The following is a 17,023-nucleotide window of genomic DNA, read 5'->3' as shown; positions in this document are numbered from 1 at the left end:
GCACAAGTGATGCGGCATGTAAAATTGCATGTCCCCAAGCATAGATCGGAAGCTTTGTTTTCATTAATAACGGCCTAGCAATCAACTGGAGCCGCTTAATAAATGATTCTGCCAAACCATTTTGTGTATGAATATGAGCAACAGGATGTTCAACTTTTATTCCAATGGATATGCAATAGTCATCAAATGTTTGAGATGTAAATTCACAAGTATTATCAAGCCTTATTGTTTTAATTGCATGATCAGGGAAATGTGCTTGTAATCGAATAATTTGAGCCAACAACCTCGGAAGCGCCAGGTTTCGAGTTGATAATAGGCAAACATGTGACGATCTCCTTGATGCATCAATTAAAACCATAAAATATTTAAATGACCCACATTGTGGATGAATTGGTCCACATATATCACCATGAATTCTCTCTAAAAACATAAGAGATTCAGTTCCAATTTTATTTGTGGATGGACTGATAATAAATTTGCCTTAAAAGCATGCTGGACATGAAAATTCATTTGATTGAAGAATCTTCAAGTGCTTTAATGGATGCCCATATGAGTTTTCAAGTATTTTTTGCATCATGATTGATTCAGGATGGCCTAACCAATCATGCCATAGAATAAATTCATTTGAGTTAGTTAACTTCTGGTTTACGATAGCATTTGCCTCAATTGTTCGAATATATGTATAATAAAGGCCAAATGAGAATGCGGGCAGTTTCTCCAATACATGCTTATTACCTTAAGTAACAACAATAATGTATAAATATTCAGCATTTCCCATATTTGACGTCTCTATGTGATACCTATTGAGACGTATATCTTTAAAACTTAATAAGTTTCGGTAGGACTTTGGAGAATATAATGCATTAGTTATAATAAATTTTGTTTCTCTAGGAACAATATATTTGCTCTTCCGGAGCTTCAATCAAATTTATACTGCCTGATATTGTATTGACATTAATTTTACCCATTATTAAATAGAAAAAAATATTTTTTTGCTTTTAAATATTGAGTGCGTTGTTGCACTATCAACAAGGCATACATCCTCATCTTTGGTGTCCAATCTAACCATGGATTTGGTAGTATCCATATATTCTTCACAAAATAAATAAAAGTACATAAGTATTATAATGGGTAAGAACAAGATCAAACATGCATAGATTAATTAAAACAAAATGCATAGGGGAAAAAAATTATGGTGTCAATTCAGTTGCGATCATTAAATTGAGAATCTTCAAGAAAATCAGCAACATCTAAATGTGACGGCATACCCACAAGAGGGTTATTATTGAAGTCATCATTTTGGTATATAAAATTTGCCTCAACATTTTTCTCTTTTATTGATGCTTGATAGAGATTGACAAGGTGCCTTGGTGCACTACGTGACCAGCTCTTGTACAACACATCGATAACATATATTTTCTGATTTATTACATGATCCTTTTTTGCCTTTAAACTATTTGTCTTCATAATTTGTCCACTTCTGGTGGTGAGATGCATCTTTATTATCATCATGATTTTTCTGATATTTATTCCAACCACGGCCTCTTCCATGACCACGACCACGCCCATGGGTTCGACCATGTCCTCGTTTGGAGTTTTCATATGTCATCGCATTCACTTCAGGGAATGGAGCAGAACCAGTAGGATGAGAATCATGATTTTTCATTAGTAGTTCATTGTTTTGTTCAGCCACAAGCAAACATGAAATCAAATCAGAATATTTTGTGAACCCTTTCTCTCGATATTGCTGCTGCAGGAGCATATTCGAGGCATGAAAAGTAGAGAATGTTTTCTCTACCATATCAGAATCAACAATCCTCTCTCCGCATAATTTCAATTAAGAACTGATTCGAAATATGGCTGAATTATATTCACTTACTGTTTTGAAATATTGTAATCATAAATGCATCCAATCATAACGAGCTTTCGGTAAAATTACCATCTTCTGGTGGTTATACCTTTCCTCCAAATTTTTCCACAATTCAAGTGGATCTTCCACAGTTAAATATTCAATTTGTAAATCCTCGTGTAAATGATGTCAGAGGAAAATCATTACTTTTGTGCGGTTTTGATAAGGATTCTTAATTATCATCCTTGATGGTTTCTCCAAGTCCATTAGCATTCAAATGTATTTCAGCATCAAGCACCCATGACAAAACAATAAGTGGAAAGGATTTGCTGAGAAATTGGATTAGGCAGAGCTTGGTTAAAGCTTCGTGCTACAACGTGTTATAAAACTATATAATATAGCAAGACAAATATAGAGCAAAAATAAAGTAGAGGGAAGTTCTCTTTTTTGTCCTTCTTGTTTTTCATTCTTTTTGATGTGTGTATATATATAGGGTTTTAAATTAGAAACTGAATAAACCTTTGGCAAAAGAAACGCCAAAAGTCAAGAGGAGTTGAGAGAAATATAATGGAGATTCATTTCAAATGTTTCATAATACTTTAAATTTTCTATGTTTAATGTAAGGAAAAAGAATCCGATGAATTTTAGATGGGATATGAAGCATAACAAAAAAAAATTGTATTATTCCAAACAACCCAAAGATTTAATTCATTGAGGGATGTACATCCTTATCTCAAAAGGATCTTTTTATTATTAATATTAATATCTTTAAGCAAACATATAATGGCCGCCGCATCTATTTTTTAATATTTATCCCAAATATTGAAAATAATGCGAAATCTATTCAAATTTTCATCTTTGATGTGAAAGTGTTATAAAGGTTATAAAGCCTGGTATGTAAAGGTCATCCTTAAACACACCCTTCAAATGCAAGACTTCCTCTGCTAACATTGGCTTATGGATAACTGTGTATTTTTCTCTTTCCCTATTAATTTTACTGTTGTGATTTTTGTTGGATATTGTGCAGAATATTGTAAGGGTTGTTTAATGGACATGATAAAAACAATAGGGTATGCCAATATGATAATGATAAAAAATTAAATTTATAATTTTACCCATCTCTCCTCTATTTTGATCTTTTAAATTCGATGCTTAGATAAGAAACTTGCCAACAACTACGTCATTTTTAGTTTCTTATTTTTTTTAATTGATTTTGATATTTGTTTTGTTATATGGATGATTTTGTGTAAAAGAGCGATGTTATTTTTAACGGATTTTCCGTCACTAATGTCTTGGTAAGTGTCAAATCTTTTCCGTTAGAATTTTCTCACAAAATCCGTTGGTGATATTAACTTTCACCCACGGAAAATTTTGTTGGAAATTTTCCGATGCCCCTGTTTTCTTGTAGTGAAATCATACACAACGTTAATGTATTCAGACCTTTTTTTTTTTTATCTAGTTACTTCCAATGTAATGTTGATAAACTAAAGAAAGCTTCATAAGCAAATACTTGCATCTCAGAAAGAAATACTTAGATGGTTCGTTTGATACGCACGATTTCAAGAGACAAGACAACTTCTATTGTTATGTGTTTGATTTGCAAATAGGGCTGAAGTACAGCACAAACTACCCACAAACGACCCAATCGGTACATTTTTTGTACAAAAATTTCGGCGAAGTACAGGACAACTAATGACAAAATTGTCCCTATTTAAAATTAAAATTTACACGATTTATTTTATTTTATTTTATTTATTTATCTATTTAAAAATTTATTTTATTTATTTATCTATTTAAAAATTTATATATTTATTTATCTATTTATTTATCTATCAATTTATTTGTTTTGTTTGTTTTGGATTAAAAAAATTTTAAATTATATTGATTTTTTAATTTGTTGTTATGTTGATAGGCATCGTAAAATTTGATAAGCTTTTCATAAAATATTATTGTATATTTTCTGTTTCGTACTTATGCAAATCAAACATTAATTAGCACAAAAATATTTGTAATGTTCGATGAAAATCAAACATAGAACAACACAAGCACTTGTGTTGTACTTTGTTTGTACTATACTGCTTGTACTGTTCTCCTTAATGAATCAAACGGACCCAAAGTGTGTTTGTCTGAAAGAATTTGAAACTCCATGTATTTTGAACTTATAAGATTCTCTCAAATCCATTATTTGTTTGGTGGGATTTAAAAAGTTGATGTAAATGAAAATCCAATGACCCTCTTTTGAATGGATTTTGGAATACGACCAATTTGAGTGTATTTTAAAATCCATGAATTGAAATACTTATCACAAGGATGTGATTGTCTGAAATGCTCATCACGAGCTACGCCAGGTATAAAAATATCCATTTTTATTGTCATTTTAATATTTCTAAAAATTATTTTATTATTTATAAAATATTTAAATTAATTGTATATTTAATTTAAAATCATTAACAAATATTTTATTTATAACTAAATTTTTAAATGTTTGTTTTAAATTTTCTTGCCATTACAAATTAATTGATAGTATATAGTATATTTAATATAAATATCAAACATATAAAATGAATTAATGTAAAATAATAATATTATTATTATAACAAATTAACTCAATTTATTGTTTTATTTATAATTAATAAAATATAATGGTGTATTTTATAATTAATAAAATTTATAACTATATACAAATTTTTTTCAACCAAACACAAAATTTTATAATGTAACATTCTAAATACATCTAACCAAACACTTGATTTGAAACTCACTACATTCACCCCTCTACCAGATTCTTCATCTTCATCCAGTGGTGTTAGTCACCTACGAGAGCCAGAACCATTGTCATGCATTGTGCTAGACCTGAACATTGCTTGCTTTCTCTGTTCAGCACTGCTCGACGTCAATCTTCAACACCGCATTTGAGAGAATGACATCCTTCACGTTGAGCTCCTCCTCAACCTTTTTCCCACATGTTATGTGATAGTCCGTATGTCCTAATTGAAGGCATTCTGATCATTTGAGACCCCAACAACAAGAGAAAACTTTTTGGAAGGCATTTACAACCTCTACCAGTCATTCTACAACCTTAATCGGCCCAACCAATATCCCTTGTCAAAAGGGTAGGCAAGCATTGAATATTTGTCTTTATATTGGTTTTGATTGAGGTGTGATGTTTGGAATGTAATGTTAACTTCTATGTTACAGCTGTAGTTGTATATAATCTATTATTATTTTCAATACAATTGGCTAAATTGACATTTCGTCCCAATTTCTCTGCTAATTGTGGATTTCATGCTTTTTGTCTCATTTATGACAATAATATAATGAACATATATATATATATATATAAATTTACAAAGCGTTTAATTACCCATTATTTAATTATTTATATATTAATAAATATTTTTAATTAAAGATATTTAAAAATCTTAATTAATCCTAATTATATCTCGAATAATTTTTTTTTTTCATAATTTTATTATAAAAAGCCATTATAGGAAATCCTAATTCCAATCAAATTCCAATTCCTGTCTTCACAATAACTGAGTGCAAAAGCTTAGACTAACTTCAAATACTACTAGGATTCAAACACACACACACACATATATATATATATCTTATGTTCTTCCTCGCCTCACATCACTTTGTCAATCCAGCCATGAGTTCCCTCAAGTCCAAAAGGATACCATGACAGAAACACTTCTCCAACAACCGCTGAAATTAGTCTTCCGGTTCAAAAGTGTTTGTATGAAATGGCTAGAGACTATCACTGCACCTTGGTTTGCTAGACAATACCAATCTCACCATCCACCATCCAAGCTGTCAGCCTTCTTTCATCTTTCCCAGCATGATCATATCCGCCACTACCCAAACAACCATCAACTCAAGTCATCCTTAATGATCACCAATCTTCTCCCCAATAAATCAATTGAGAGCATTGCTGTTTCCAATTGTGGCTTGTTGTTGATAAACACTAATGATGGCTGGGAGTTTTTGTTCAATTCCATAACTAGAGAATTATTCAGAATCCCTGATTTTCCAGACTGGGCACATGGAGTTGGTATCATCTACCAAGAACCTCATGTCCATCTGGTTTTTGCTTGCAATGCTTTAGTAAAGCCCAATGGCATCATGTTCATTAGAGATCATTTTTGCTGCAACAAATATATGAGGTTCTTGACATTCAGTAGCAAGACAAATCAATGGACTTATTTAGATTGTGAGCTACCCATTGGCGTGTGCTTTTACTCAGTGGAGACTGTTGGAGTTGCCATAAGAGATACACTGTATTGGATGACTAGAACTGGTGATGTACTTACGTACAGGGCAATTGGTGATGGAGAAGCTGAGATGATTAATGGACCACCAGAGAGAGAAGGAAGCCTTGGCAAAGTTCTGCGTTCTGGCTCTAATGACTGTCTTAATTACTGCTGGAATAATAAGTCTGAGGCCAAGATTTGGGTGCTTTCAGATGTTGTTAAGAAGAGTTGGAGGTTGAAATACAAGATAAGTTTAAGTGATATATTTCCTGAGGTTCCTCTCAAGATTTCTTATTTATGTGAGGAAGAAAAGATTATGTTTATATTATTCAGTAAGAGTATGGTTAAGTTTGGCATTAATGATAGGGAAGGTGGAGTTGATTTATACTACTGAAAGTGTGAGTACCACTCATGATGTTGTTTTGCCTTACTTAATGCCTTCATGGCCTCCTTCCCTTGTTGGACTTGAGCCTATGTCCACCTCTTCTCTATGAAAGTGAAATTGTAATACTTGTATGTTTTGATTTAGAGATTAATTCATTTTTCCCCCTCTTGTAATGAAGTAACTTACTTTAATTTTGTGATAATTAATAGAGTTTTTTTTTTTCATTTTTTTTTTTGAAAGGGTTGAATAAACCACAAAACTTAATTATTAAATTATAAAAAAATTACTAATATATTGGAAACTCTTTTTCACTTCTAATTGTTAATGTGTTGTATTAGACTTTATTAGTTAATTTTTTTGAATTAAAATTTTCTATGTTGGTGATAAATGGGGAGAGGAGTGACGTAAGGGTTGTCAACGGAGACTTGGGCATTGAAAGTGGTCGTCGTGCCGATGGTTGTTCCGATTATTGTTTCACTCCCATTGGTCACATTCTTTATTTAACTGATCACCTATATGATTTTTTTTTTCTTTTTTTAATTCTTTATTTGTACTTATAATCCGAATTTTGGTAATGTGAGATATATATGTTATTAATTTGAGTTGAAAATAAGATTAAATCTGTTAAAAGTTCGGATAGGATTCTATCTTTATCTTTTATTAAGATTAGAAATTTTTTATAAGTTATATAATATGTTTTTATTTATGATTATGATGATTTTAAATAGTTTTTTAACTAGTTAAAATAAAATTGTATATTAAATATATTTTTGTAGAAGGTGACAAACTTCATTTTTTAATGTTGTAGAGTGACATAATTACGGTAGTACATTTTTCTTTTTACAAATATTACGGTAGTACATTAGTTTTTGTGGTCGATCATCCAATAATGTATTTTAGGTATTGTTTTTCTGTTTTTTATTTTTATTTCTAACAAGTAGATATAATTTTTATTTAATCCTTTTAAAATTTTAATTTTAATTTTAATATGTTTGATCAGTAAGGAAAAAGAATGAGGTGAATTTTAGATGGGATACGAAGCATAAAAAAAAATGTAAAAAATTTAATTTATCGAGGGATGTACATCATTATCTCAAAAGGATCAACTTATTTTAAAAAAAATATATATTATAATATCTTTGAGCAAACATAGAATGGCCGGCTTAAAAGGAAAAAAGTGAGGAAGAAGGAGAGACAGAGGAGGAGAGAAAGTGAGGAAAAGATGATTAAGGATAGCTGTCCTTTCTCATCCCATTTTCATAGTATAAAATACCCAAATTCATAACAACCTTTTGATTGCCTTGTTCTCCACGTCACTGAAGGCTATTTGTTAAGGTTTTTACCTTTACCCTTAATTATGTGATAACTCCCCCATCATTTCATAACTTAAAGTCTGGAAACTTTGTGGCACTTGTCAACCTCCGATTGGTCCTCTTTGGTCTGCCACCTTCTTTACCCTTGACCGCATTATCCTCCAATGCATTCTGTTCCTGCCACTTGGCTCTGGCGCCATATCATCAATACTCTGTTTTTGGGGGCGTTTAGTACTAGTATGGAAATATTTTGATTGAATTTGATTAATAGAAAAATAATTGATGAAAAATAATTTTTTAAAAAATAACATTTCTTTTGTATGGTATTTGATTAAATTGATGAGAAAATAATATTTCTGATATTAGAAAATATTTTTGGGAATCTATTGGCATAATAACAGAAATGTCCTTGTGTTATCTTACTTATCCATAATTTGTTAATCAATTTATAATTATTAAAATAATAATAATATGTTTTCAAATATATAAAATAATTTTAAAAAACTAATTAAAAAAATAAATTTAATAAAATACTTTATTAACTTAATCAATTGTTTTATTTTAAATATTTTTTTTCAAAAAATATTAAATATTTTTATAAGATTAAATATTTTAATATTTTCTATTTAAATATTTTTATTTAAATATTTATTTGAGTGGGATAGTAATTTTGAAAGAATTTGAGAGTATTTTGGTAAAAAAAATAATTTCACTTTCCTTTCCCATGGGAATATGACTTTCCCACCATATACGGAGAGAATCACTCTCTCTCAATTTGATGGAATTACTCTCCCATGGCAATTTTACTTTTCGGGAAAAACCTCTACCAAACATGGTAAAGTGATTCCTTTGTATTACTTTTCAGGGAAAGTTGTTACTTTCCACCAATTTTCTCATCTACCAAACATACCCTTTTAGTATTCGCCACAGAGCACCTCACTGGCAGGCTTCCTAGCTTCATCATGGTTCTAACTTCAGCTTCTACCCTGTCACATCATCATCAACATCATCATCATCATTAGTGATCATCCATCCCTTCACCAATGTCAAAGCTTTTGGTTTCAAGGCGTCATATGGCCTGCTTTTGATTGAAACTGGCAATAGTTGGGAGTTTCTTTTCAATTCTATCACCACACCAAAGAGTCCTGTTGGGTTCTAGAATTCCCTCAATGGCCACTTGGAATTGGCCTCATTTATTAAGAACCTTACGTTAAACTAGTTTTTGCTTACAATGTTAGTTTGAGTTCTATTCTGAATTTATTTCGTGATGATATTAATTCAATATGAATTCAAAATGTATAAAGTGGTCAATGACTTTATCTAATAAAAATCCTAAGTTAACTCTAATGATCTACTTAAATTTTAAGTGGAGTCAATTTTTCAAAACTTTTACTACCAAGAGAAACCAATGGACTACTTCAATTCAGCAGCTATCTACAAAGAATATACTTATTTCACAAATCATACATTGTTGGAGTTGCTGCGAGAGATGTAATGTCTTGGATGGATAGAGATGGTGATATTCCATGGTATAACGTAAGTGGTGAAGAAGAAGAGAAGAGGAAGAAGGGGATATTTGTGAGATTATTTATAGGCCATATGAGAGCATTGTCAATATTATTCAAGGGAAGTCTCTGCATTGTGGTGCCAATGGCTGTCTTAATAATTTCTGGAATAATCACTTGGAAGCCAAGATATTGTGAGATATCTTTCGGCAACAAGGAATGCACTCTCTGAGATTGTTATCACACACACAGCTACGAGAAAGAGAAGAAGTGCTAATGTAATTCTGCTACAGATTCACAACCATCAAGGAACTTAGGGGCCGTTTGGATTGCGGAATATGAATGAGAAGAGGGGGAATGAAAAGAAGGGAGGAATGGGAATAAGAATAGAGGGAAAGAGGAATATAATGAAGAAGGTGTTTGGATGAAGAGAATGAGAGTTAGGAATAGGAAAAAAGTAAGCGAGAGATAGGATGAAAATTACATTAATACCCTTTTGTGTAAATAAATCATTTGTATAAAATAATAAATTATGTTTAATAATAAATATTTAATATTATTTATTATTAAATATTTAGAATTTATTATAATTAAATATTTAAACTTAATATAATTAATTTACATATTTAATTAATTATTTTAATTATAATAATTAAAATAATAATAGGGGTATTACACCCCATTAATTAATTATTTTAATTATAATAATAGTTAAAAAAATAATGATGTTTAAATTATTTTAATATGTTAATTAATATGTAAATATGTTATTATAATTAATTATTTAAAGTAACAATTTTTTAACATATAATTAATTAATAAAAAAAAAATTACTTATAAAATAATTTAAATATCATTATTTTTAATTATTATTTATTTGAAATTAATATAATTAAATTTATTAATTAATTATATTAATTTTAAATATTAATTAAATATAAAGAGGGGGTAATATGAGTATTACACCCCGTTACCCCCTCTCATGAGTCTCATAATGGGAATCCTTTTGATCAAAGTAATGGGACTCCCATTATTTTAATTAAAATATGGGAGTGGGATGCATGGATACTTATGATTCCCACTCCCAAAGATCCAATTCTGATCCAAACGCCCCTTAATATAAAGTCTTGACATAAGTGCTTTCCAACTCAGATACTGACATAACACATTTAGGTAATAGAAAAAGCATAAGCACATAACTAGAAAAAGAACACAGGAAAAACAACAAAGCTTCAATCAGACAGCTTCACTTGATTAAGTCAGCATGCTCTTCGTACACAGCAACCCAACAATTTAGCAGTCAAATCTATTTTAGATTCCATACAACAGCTATGCTTCTGAGCAGCTTCCTCAACAGATATGTATGCTTTCAGATGATGATGTTATGAAAAGTTGGAGCTTCAGACATATTGTGAATTTAAGTCCTGTTGTGTGTGGGTTCCCTGTCAAGGTTTCCTGTGTGTGCCATGAACTAGATGTTTTGTTCATTTCGTTGAGATATAGCATGTTTCAGGTGAACATCAAGGATGGAAATGTGGAGCTGGTTTATACTACTCCGACTGTGAATTTTGAAGATGATCATGTTCCTTATTTTTTGTCCATATGGCCTCCTATTCTCATTGGATCTTAGTCTCTTGATCTTCTTCTTGTTGAAAGTCAAACTTTGATGATGATGATGATTATGGTGGTGGTGGTGATGGATCTATTTTTATGAATGTTGTCATTCTCCTTTTTGTTATCTTAATATGTTAATTTCGTCCTCTTCTAGATTTAGACACTCTCAGATTTTATTAGGAAAATGAGAAGTTCATGTTCATATTGTTGAGATTGGAGACTAGATTCGCTCATGGTCATTAACTAATACAATTTGTTTTTTAAAAAATAACTAATTACTGTTACAAAAATGGTGAATAGGCATAACCATAATCGAATTTTTAGGTCAGCAGTCACGGTAGCTTACTATATAAATATTATATTAGTACTGTTTATTCATTATTAATAAATGTCTAGTGGGTGTTAAGTCACCGTAACTGTTACACTTTTTTTTAACACTATATAACAAGTGCCCCATTTAAGATTAATAGTCAGGGACATGCACTGATGTGGAGCGCATCTACAAGCTCAATAACATCATGCCCTCATCTTACGTAGGCTTCGATATCTGATCTCCTCAAAATGAGAATCTTACGCAAAGGACACGGTACCAATAGATCTATTACACCTCTTAATAGGGCAACACTAGTCGCCATTATTAAAAAAATAACAATAACTATTATGGATAAAGAGTGTTTGGTTACCCATTACTTAATTATTTATATATTAATAAATATTTTTAATTAAAAAACTAAAGTTTAACATTAAAATGTTTAATTTTAATTAATACTAATTATATCTCAAATATATATCAATTGTAGCACTCATAAATTGCATCGTATTATTACTCAGTAGGTTTTCTAAATTACTTCCCCAAATGACATCCATATCAGTATTATGTTAATTTTCCCTCTCATAATTTTTTTATTTTAAAAATTAGAATACTTAGTTTCCTTTTATTATCTACATTAATATTTTAAAATTTTGGACATAAAGTTCTATTTAAAATCTTGAAGTTTTAGAATCAAAATTTTATAATATTTTATAGATTTTTAGAATTTAGAAGCTCATATAGTCGTATAATTTGTATAATTTGAATTTAAAGTTTATAAGAAAAAATAACGTAGATGCTAAGTTCACAAACATATTATTTAAAAAATCCCTTAAATAAATATAGCATCTTTATAATATATATATATATATATATATAAACTATTTAAGAAATTTTTAATTCCAATCAAATTCCAATTCTTACTTTTATTTATTTATTTTATTTTTATTTTTTACAATATCCGAATGTGATATGCTTAGGTCGAATTCAAATACTATCAGGATGCAAATCACCCGCTTACTTTTAGACTCATATTCATATAAGTGGGCATCATCTTGAGATAATGAGCTTGGAGAGTATCCCATGGTCATTAACTATTATAAATTTACATAGCGTTTGGTTACCCATTATTTAATTATTTATATATTAATTATTATTTTATATAAAAAAATAAAATTTAAATATTAAAGATATTTAAACTTAATTAATCCTAATTATGTCTCAAATATCAATTATAAATGGGTAGTCATTGTGAATTGTACATTAGAAGTTTTTACTAATCTATTCGAAGCTCTTTTCCACTTTTAATTTTTAATGTGTTGCAATAGTGATTTATTTTTGTGGGTTGAGGTTTTTTTTTAAATAATTCTTTTGAATTAAAATTTAAATTTTGATGATAAAGTTGCAAATCAATTGTGAGTATTACATCTCATTAGAACGCATAACAGTAAAGTAAAAGGGAGTAGTTTTTATTACTAAAATTAAAAATTATTGGGTACATTAAAAACTTAATTGATTGGAATAGATAAATAAAATATTGAGCAAAAGCACTTATAACCTAGTAGCATTCGATCCCTTATGCCCAGGATAAATTTCAAATTTGACTACTCGCTTATTTAGGGTGAGAGCACATGGTAGCTCGACGGTTATGCATGTTCATTAAATTGAATAGCCAACACCCGCTTATCCATCTGTTCAAAATAAATAAAATAAAATAATTGATTCAAATAATGAAGACAATTAAATGCAATCATCCATGCCTATATATAAACACAATAATAGAGAAACGAGAGGCTATCTTCTACTCTAATTTGGTTTTAATTTAAGATATAATCTGACAATTGAAGATCTAGGCATAATGCAACTTTATTAATATATCTCTCACAGAAGGGTGTTTCATGTTTTGAGTCATTTTTGTTAGTGTAAACGCACCTAATTGGCATCATTTGATATGCATATATGGTGTTGACAAGGCATGTTGATGTAGCACCAAAATGATAAGGTAGCTGAAGTTGACATGGCATATAAACAGTGGTGGAGCTGGAAATCACAAAAAGGGAGGCAAAAAAAATTAATAAATCAAAGTTCAAGTATATTCAAAATTATATAATAACATAAATTAAATATTATATCTAGTTTCTATATAAAAAATTACATAAACAAGTACTGCAAATGATCAACAAGAACAAACTCCTAAATTTTTATAATTTAAAATCAACTTATAATTTCATTATCTACACAATCAAAAATATTTTTTTTCAATGTTTAATATGAAACAATCAACTAGAATTGATCACCAATTTTATCACGTAGATGAGTCTTCACAATTGTATGGCAAACAAAACATGCCAAAAATGAGATGATATTGATATAACATTAAATTTAAAAATTTAATTTCAAATTAAACCCTATAAAATTAAATTATTTTTTCATTTTAAGCTCTTAGAAAAAAATAAATTTTGGTTTCATATTAGACCTTATAATATATATATATATACATTTTTTTGCCTTTACAATAGAAAATTTAAAATTTTATTTCATATTTAAAAGAGAAGAGGGTGGCTCCTCCACTGCATATGGATGACAAAGCTTGATGATATGGCAAACTTAGAGGCTTGAAGCTATAGTGAGAAGGAGCCTTAAAGAGCAAGCAATGATTATGTGGAGGCAAAGCTATATGTCGCTAATTGAAGATTAAGAGAAGATCTCATCTATATTTGGCAAGAGGATAAGTTTGAAAGTGCAATCACTTAGAGGTTAATATTTTATTTAAGCCTAGTTTGATAACAATCTATATGGAGGCACAACTTGGTGACAAGGCTAAATGAAGACAAAGTTAATTATGGGTAAATCTATTTTAAGACATATCTATACATGGAGAAGATTGCATTGTGAAGAATTAAACTTAGATGAATGGAAGATTAATTTTGGTAACTAGAATATTGTGAAGACCAAACTTTGGATGATTTGAAAATCAAGTTTGGTAGAAGATGTGAAAAATCTTTAAAGATTGTTGAAGCCTATCTTTGATATGAAGATGATGCATGTGATCCTTGAAAGAGTATTGTTGATAGGACCATGAGGAGGTAAGGCAATTGCTGGTAGGTTGAGATCGGAATAATTCGACTACATTTGACTCAGATTGACACAACCAAGAAAATTGCAGGCCTCATGAGGTCATATTGCAACGGAAGCTAAAACTCAATCAAGGTTAGCATGAGGGCCATGTTGTAAGTTTGGTAACAACATAAGTTACATCATCTAAATTTGAAAAATATATATCCAAGTGAGTTGCCGCAAAGATTCTAAAAAAGTGAGGTTTTATCTTTGAGACTTGCATGAGACGTCTATATAAGAGGTTATGCTCTGAAAATTTAGGATAAGTCACCAAAAAAAATACTCAAGTTTATAAATTAAAAAATGGGCATTGGCAAAAGGTTCTTATATATATTTGTGAGAATGAGTAACAATATTACACTTATATTTATTTTCATCTTTTAATGGATTTTTATTTCTAGACTTACACTCCTTCTTGGCGTAAGCAAATATTGTGCTGAACTGGATTATTAATTGGTATTGTTTCCTTTTCATTGTATTGTGATGCGTTTGGTTGTTGTTTGCGTGAGATTTTAAGTTGAATTTTAACCCACAACACCTTGGCGGAATAATAAATTGTCAAAATCTTGGACCCATGGCATTATGACGAAGCAGATAAGAAACAAAAAAATGTTGTATTATTAGCTACAATGGCTTTTTTTTTAAATTATTATTATTATTTTGTTATTTATTGAATTCTTTTTCATCACATGGTTTTTTCTACTTGAAAATGCTGCTGTTATTAAGTGCTTATTCACTCTTTCTCATTCTTAATTCATTAATTATTATCTATTCCGAGCTTAATAAATATAGGTGAAATTACGAACGATTTGATATTTTTAACAAATATTCTCTACTTACTTTCTGAACAAAAAATTAAATACAAAAAATTTCATTATTTTCATTAATTATACAAAAAATCCTTTACTTATTCCTAATGCCTTGCTAGTCTATTAAATTTAAGATTTTTTTTAAAATTTTAATGTTATAATTCAATTTAAAAAGTATCATCATTAATTTACACTAAATCATGATTTTCCGTAAACAAGGATTGCTAAGAAATTATAACAAAAATTTAAAAAAATTTAAAAGGAGTATTAGTAATCTGCTCTAAGTTAAAAATTTATGCTTCACACAATCATTAAATGGTTTACTATTAAGTTATTTGAAGAGTGGGTGAATGATGCGAGATTAAATCTCCATGTGCAATATCGTGCAATTATGAAAGCAACATTGTAGAATATTGTAACAATAATGTTTATTTGTGATAGGTTTGTTATTATCCCGTATATTAATCACCCAATATAATAATTTTCTAAGAGGTCATTAAATCATAGCAACTAACACACTACTATTTGTCTATCTTTATAATAATTTTTTTTTGGAACAACACTTATGTACAACACTTGTTAATCATTTTTATAAAAAAAATTATTTCGTATCAATTTTAATATAACCCAATAATAAAATACATAAGTCTTATGTGGGGAACTGGAATTCGAATCATATCTTATTATGCATAGTAAATAGTGTAAAAAATTATAGCTTGTTTATTTTATTAATAAAAAAATTAGTGCTTCATCTAAAGCTCATCTCCCCTTTTTCTCTGCGCGCTTTGTACTGTTTTCCTTCTATAGAATACTTTAATGCAATCAAATTAACTGAGCCAAAGCAAGATGCACAGAGATACTATTTAGAGCTTGGTATTCCACTTTCTGCATTTGGTTCAAAAGTCAAACACTACAAAAGAAGAAAGTACAGAACTAGCTTTTTTAGGAGAAGAGCTTTTGTTTATAGAACCACATACCACCATGTAAAATTCCTAATTTTGGGGGCACTTCTCAGAGGACCATTTTTGCAGTGATGGACCATAGCAAAACAAGCTAAGTGGGCCACCATCCAAAGCACTGCTGCTCTGTGCTCTCTCCAACGCTGATGAAGTTAACACACACATATATATATATTAACGTATGAATGTACTTTCTTCGTTCTTTTTTATCTGTCATAAATGATGGAATCTCGCATATTAAAAAAATTAATTATTTCACATAATTTAATAAAAAATTAGTTATTTTTTTTAAAATTAACTTTAATTTATATCTTCACATTTATCTAATATTAAATTTAAAGAAAAAATTAAATAGAGTGTATGTTTTTTGATGTTTAAAAATAACAGATAAAAATACATGGATTTATAATAGATAAAAATGAATAGAGGGAATATATATATATATATATATATATATATATATATATATATATATAAATGTATGAATGCATATATCAAGGAGATAAATCATTTATGGAGGTTCATGGAACTTTTATAGAAAAATTAAAATAAGAGTGGCAATGCAGAGAGTAGATAGAAATATAAATCATAGGGAGAGCACAATAAATGGTATTCAAAATAAAGGAGTGCCTTTTATTTGTACTTGTATAATTTGTATTGGAGTGAGGCAGGTGGAGTGGTTGGTTATTTATAATTATTTGTTTTGAGAGGAGAGGATTGTAAACGATATTTGACCGTAATAATTGAGTTAGAATTATTGTTGATTTTGATCGAATGGTTAATTAATTTACATTTATAGATTTGTTATCTATGAAATTCCATGTAGATAGTGAATAATTTTGAAGAATAAATAAATTTTTCTATATAAATATTGAAAATCACTAGAGGATTAGTTCAAGTGATATAAGT

Source organism: Dioscorea cayenensis, unplaced genomic scaffold, assembly GCF_009730915.1.
Source record: "Dioscorea cayenensis subsp. rotundata cultivar TDr96_F1 unplaced genomic scaffold, TDr96_F1_v2_PseudoChromosome.rev07_lg8_w22 25.fasta BLBR01002222.1, whole genome shotgun sequence".
In the NCBI taxonomy this organism is placed as follows: Eukaryota; Viridiplantae; Streptophyta; class Magnoliopsida; order Dioscoreales; family Dioscoreaceae; genus Dioscorea; species Dioscorea cayenensis.
This window is presented reverse-complemented; position numbering follows the sequence as displayed.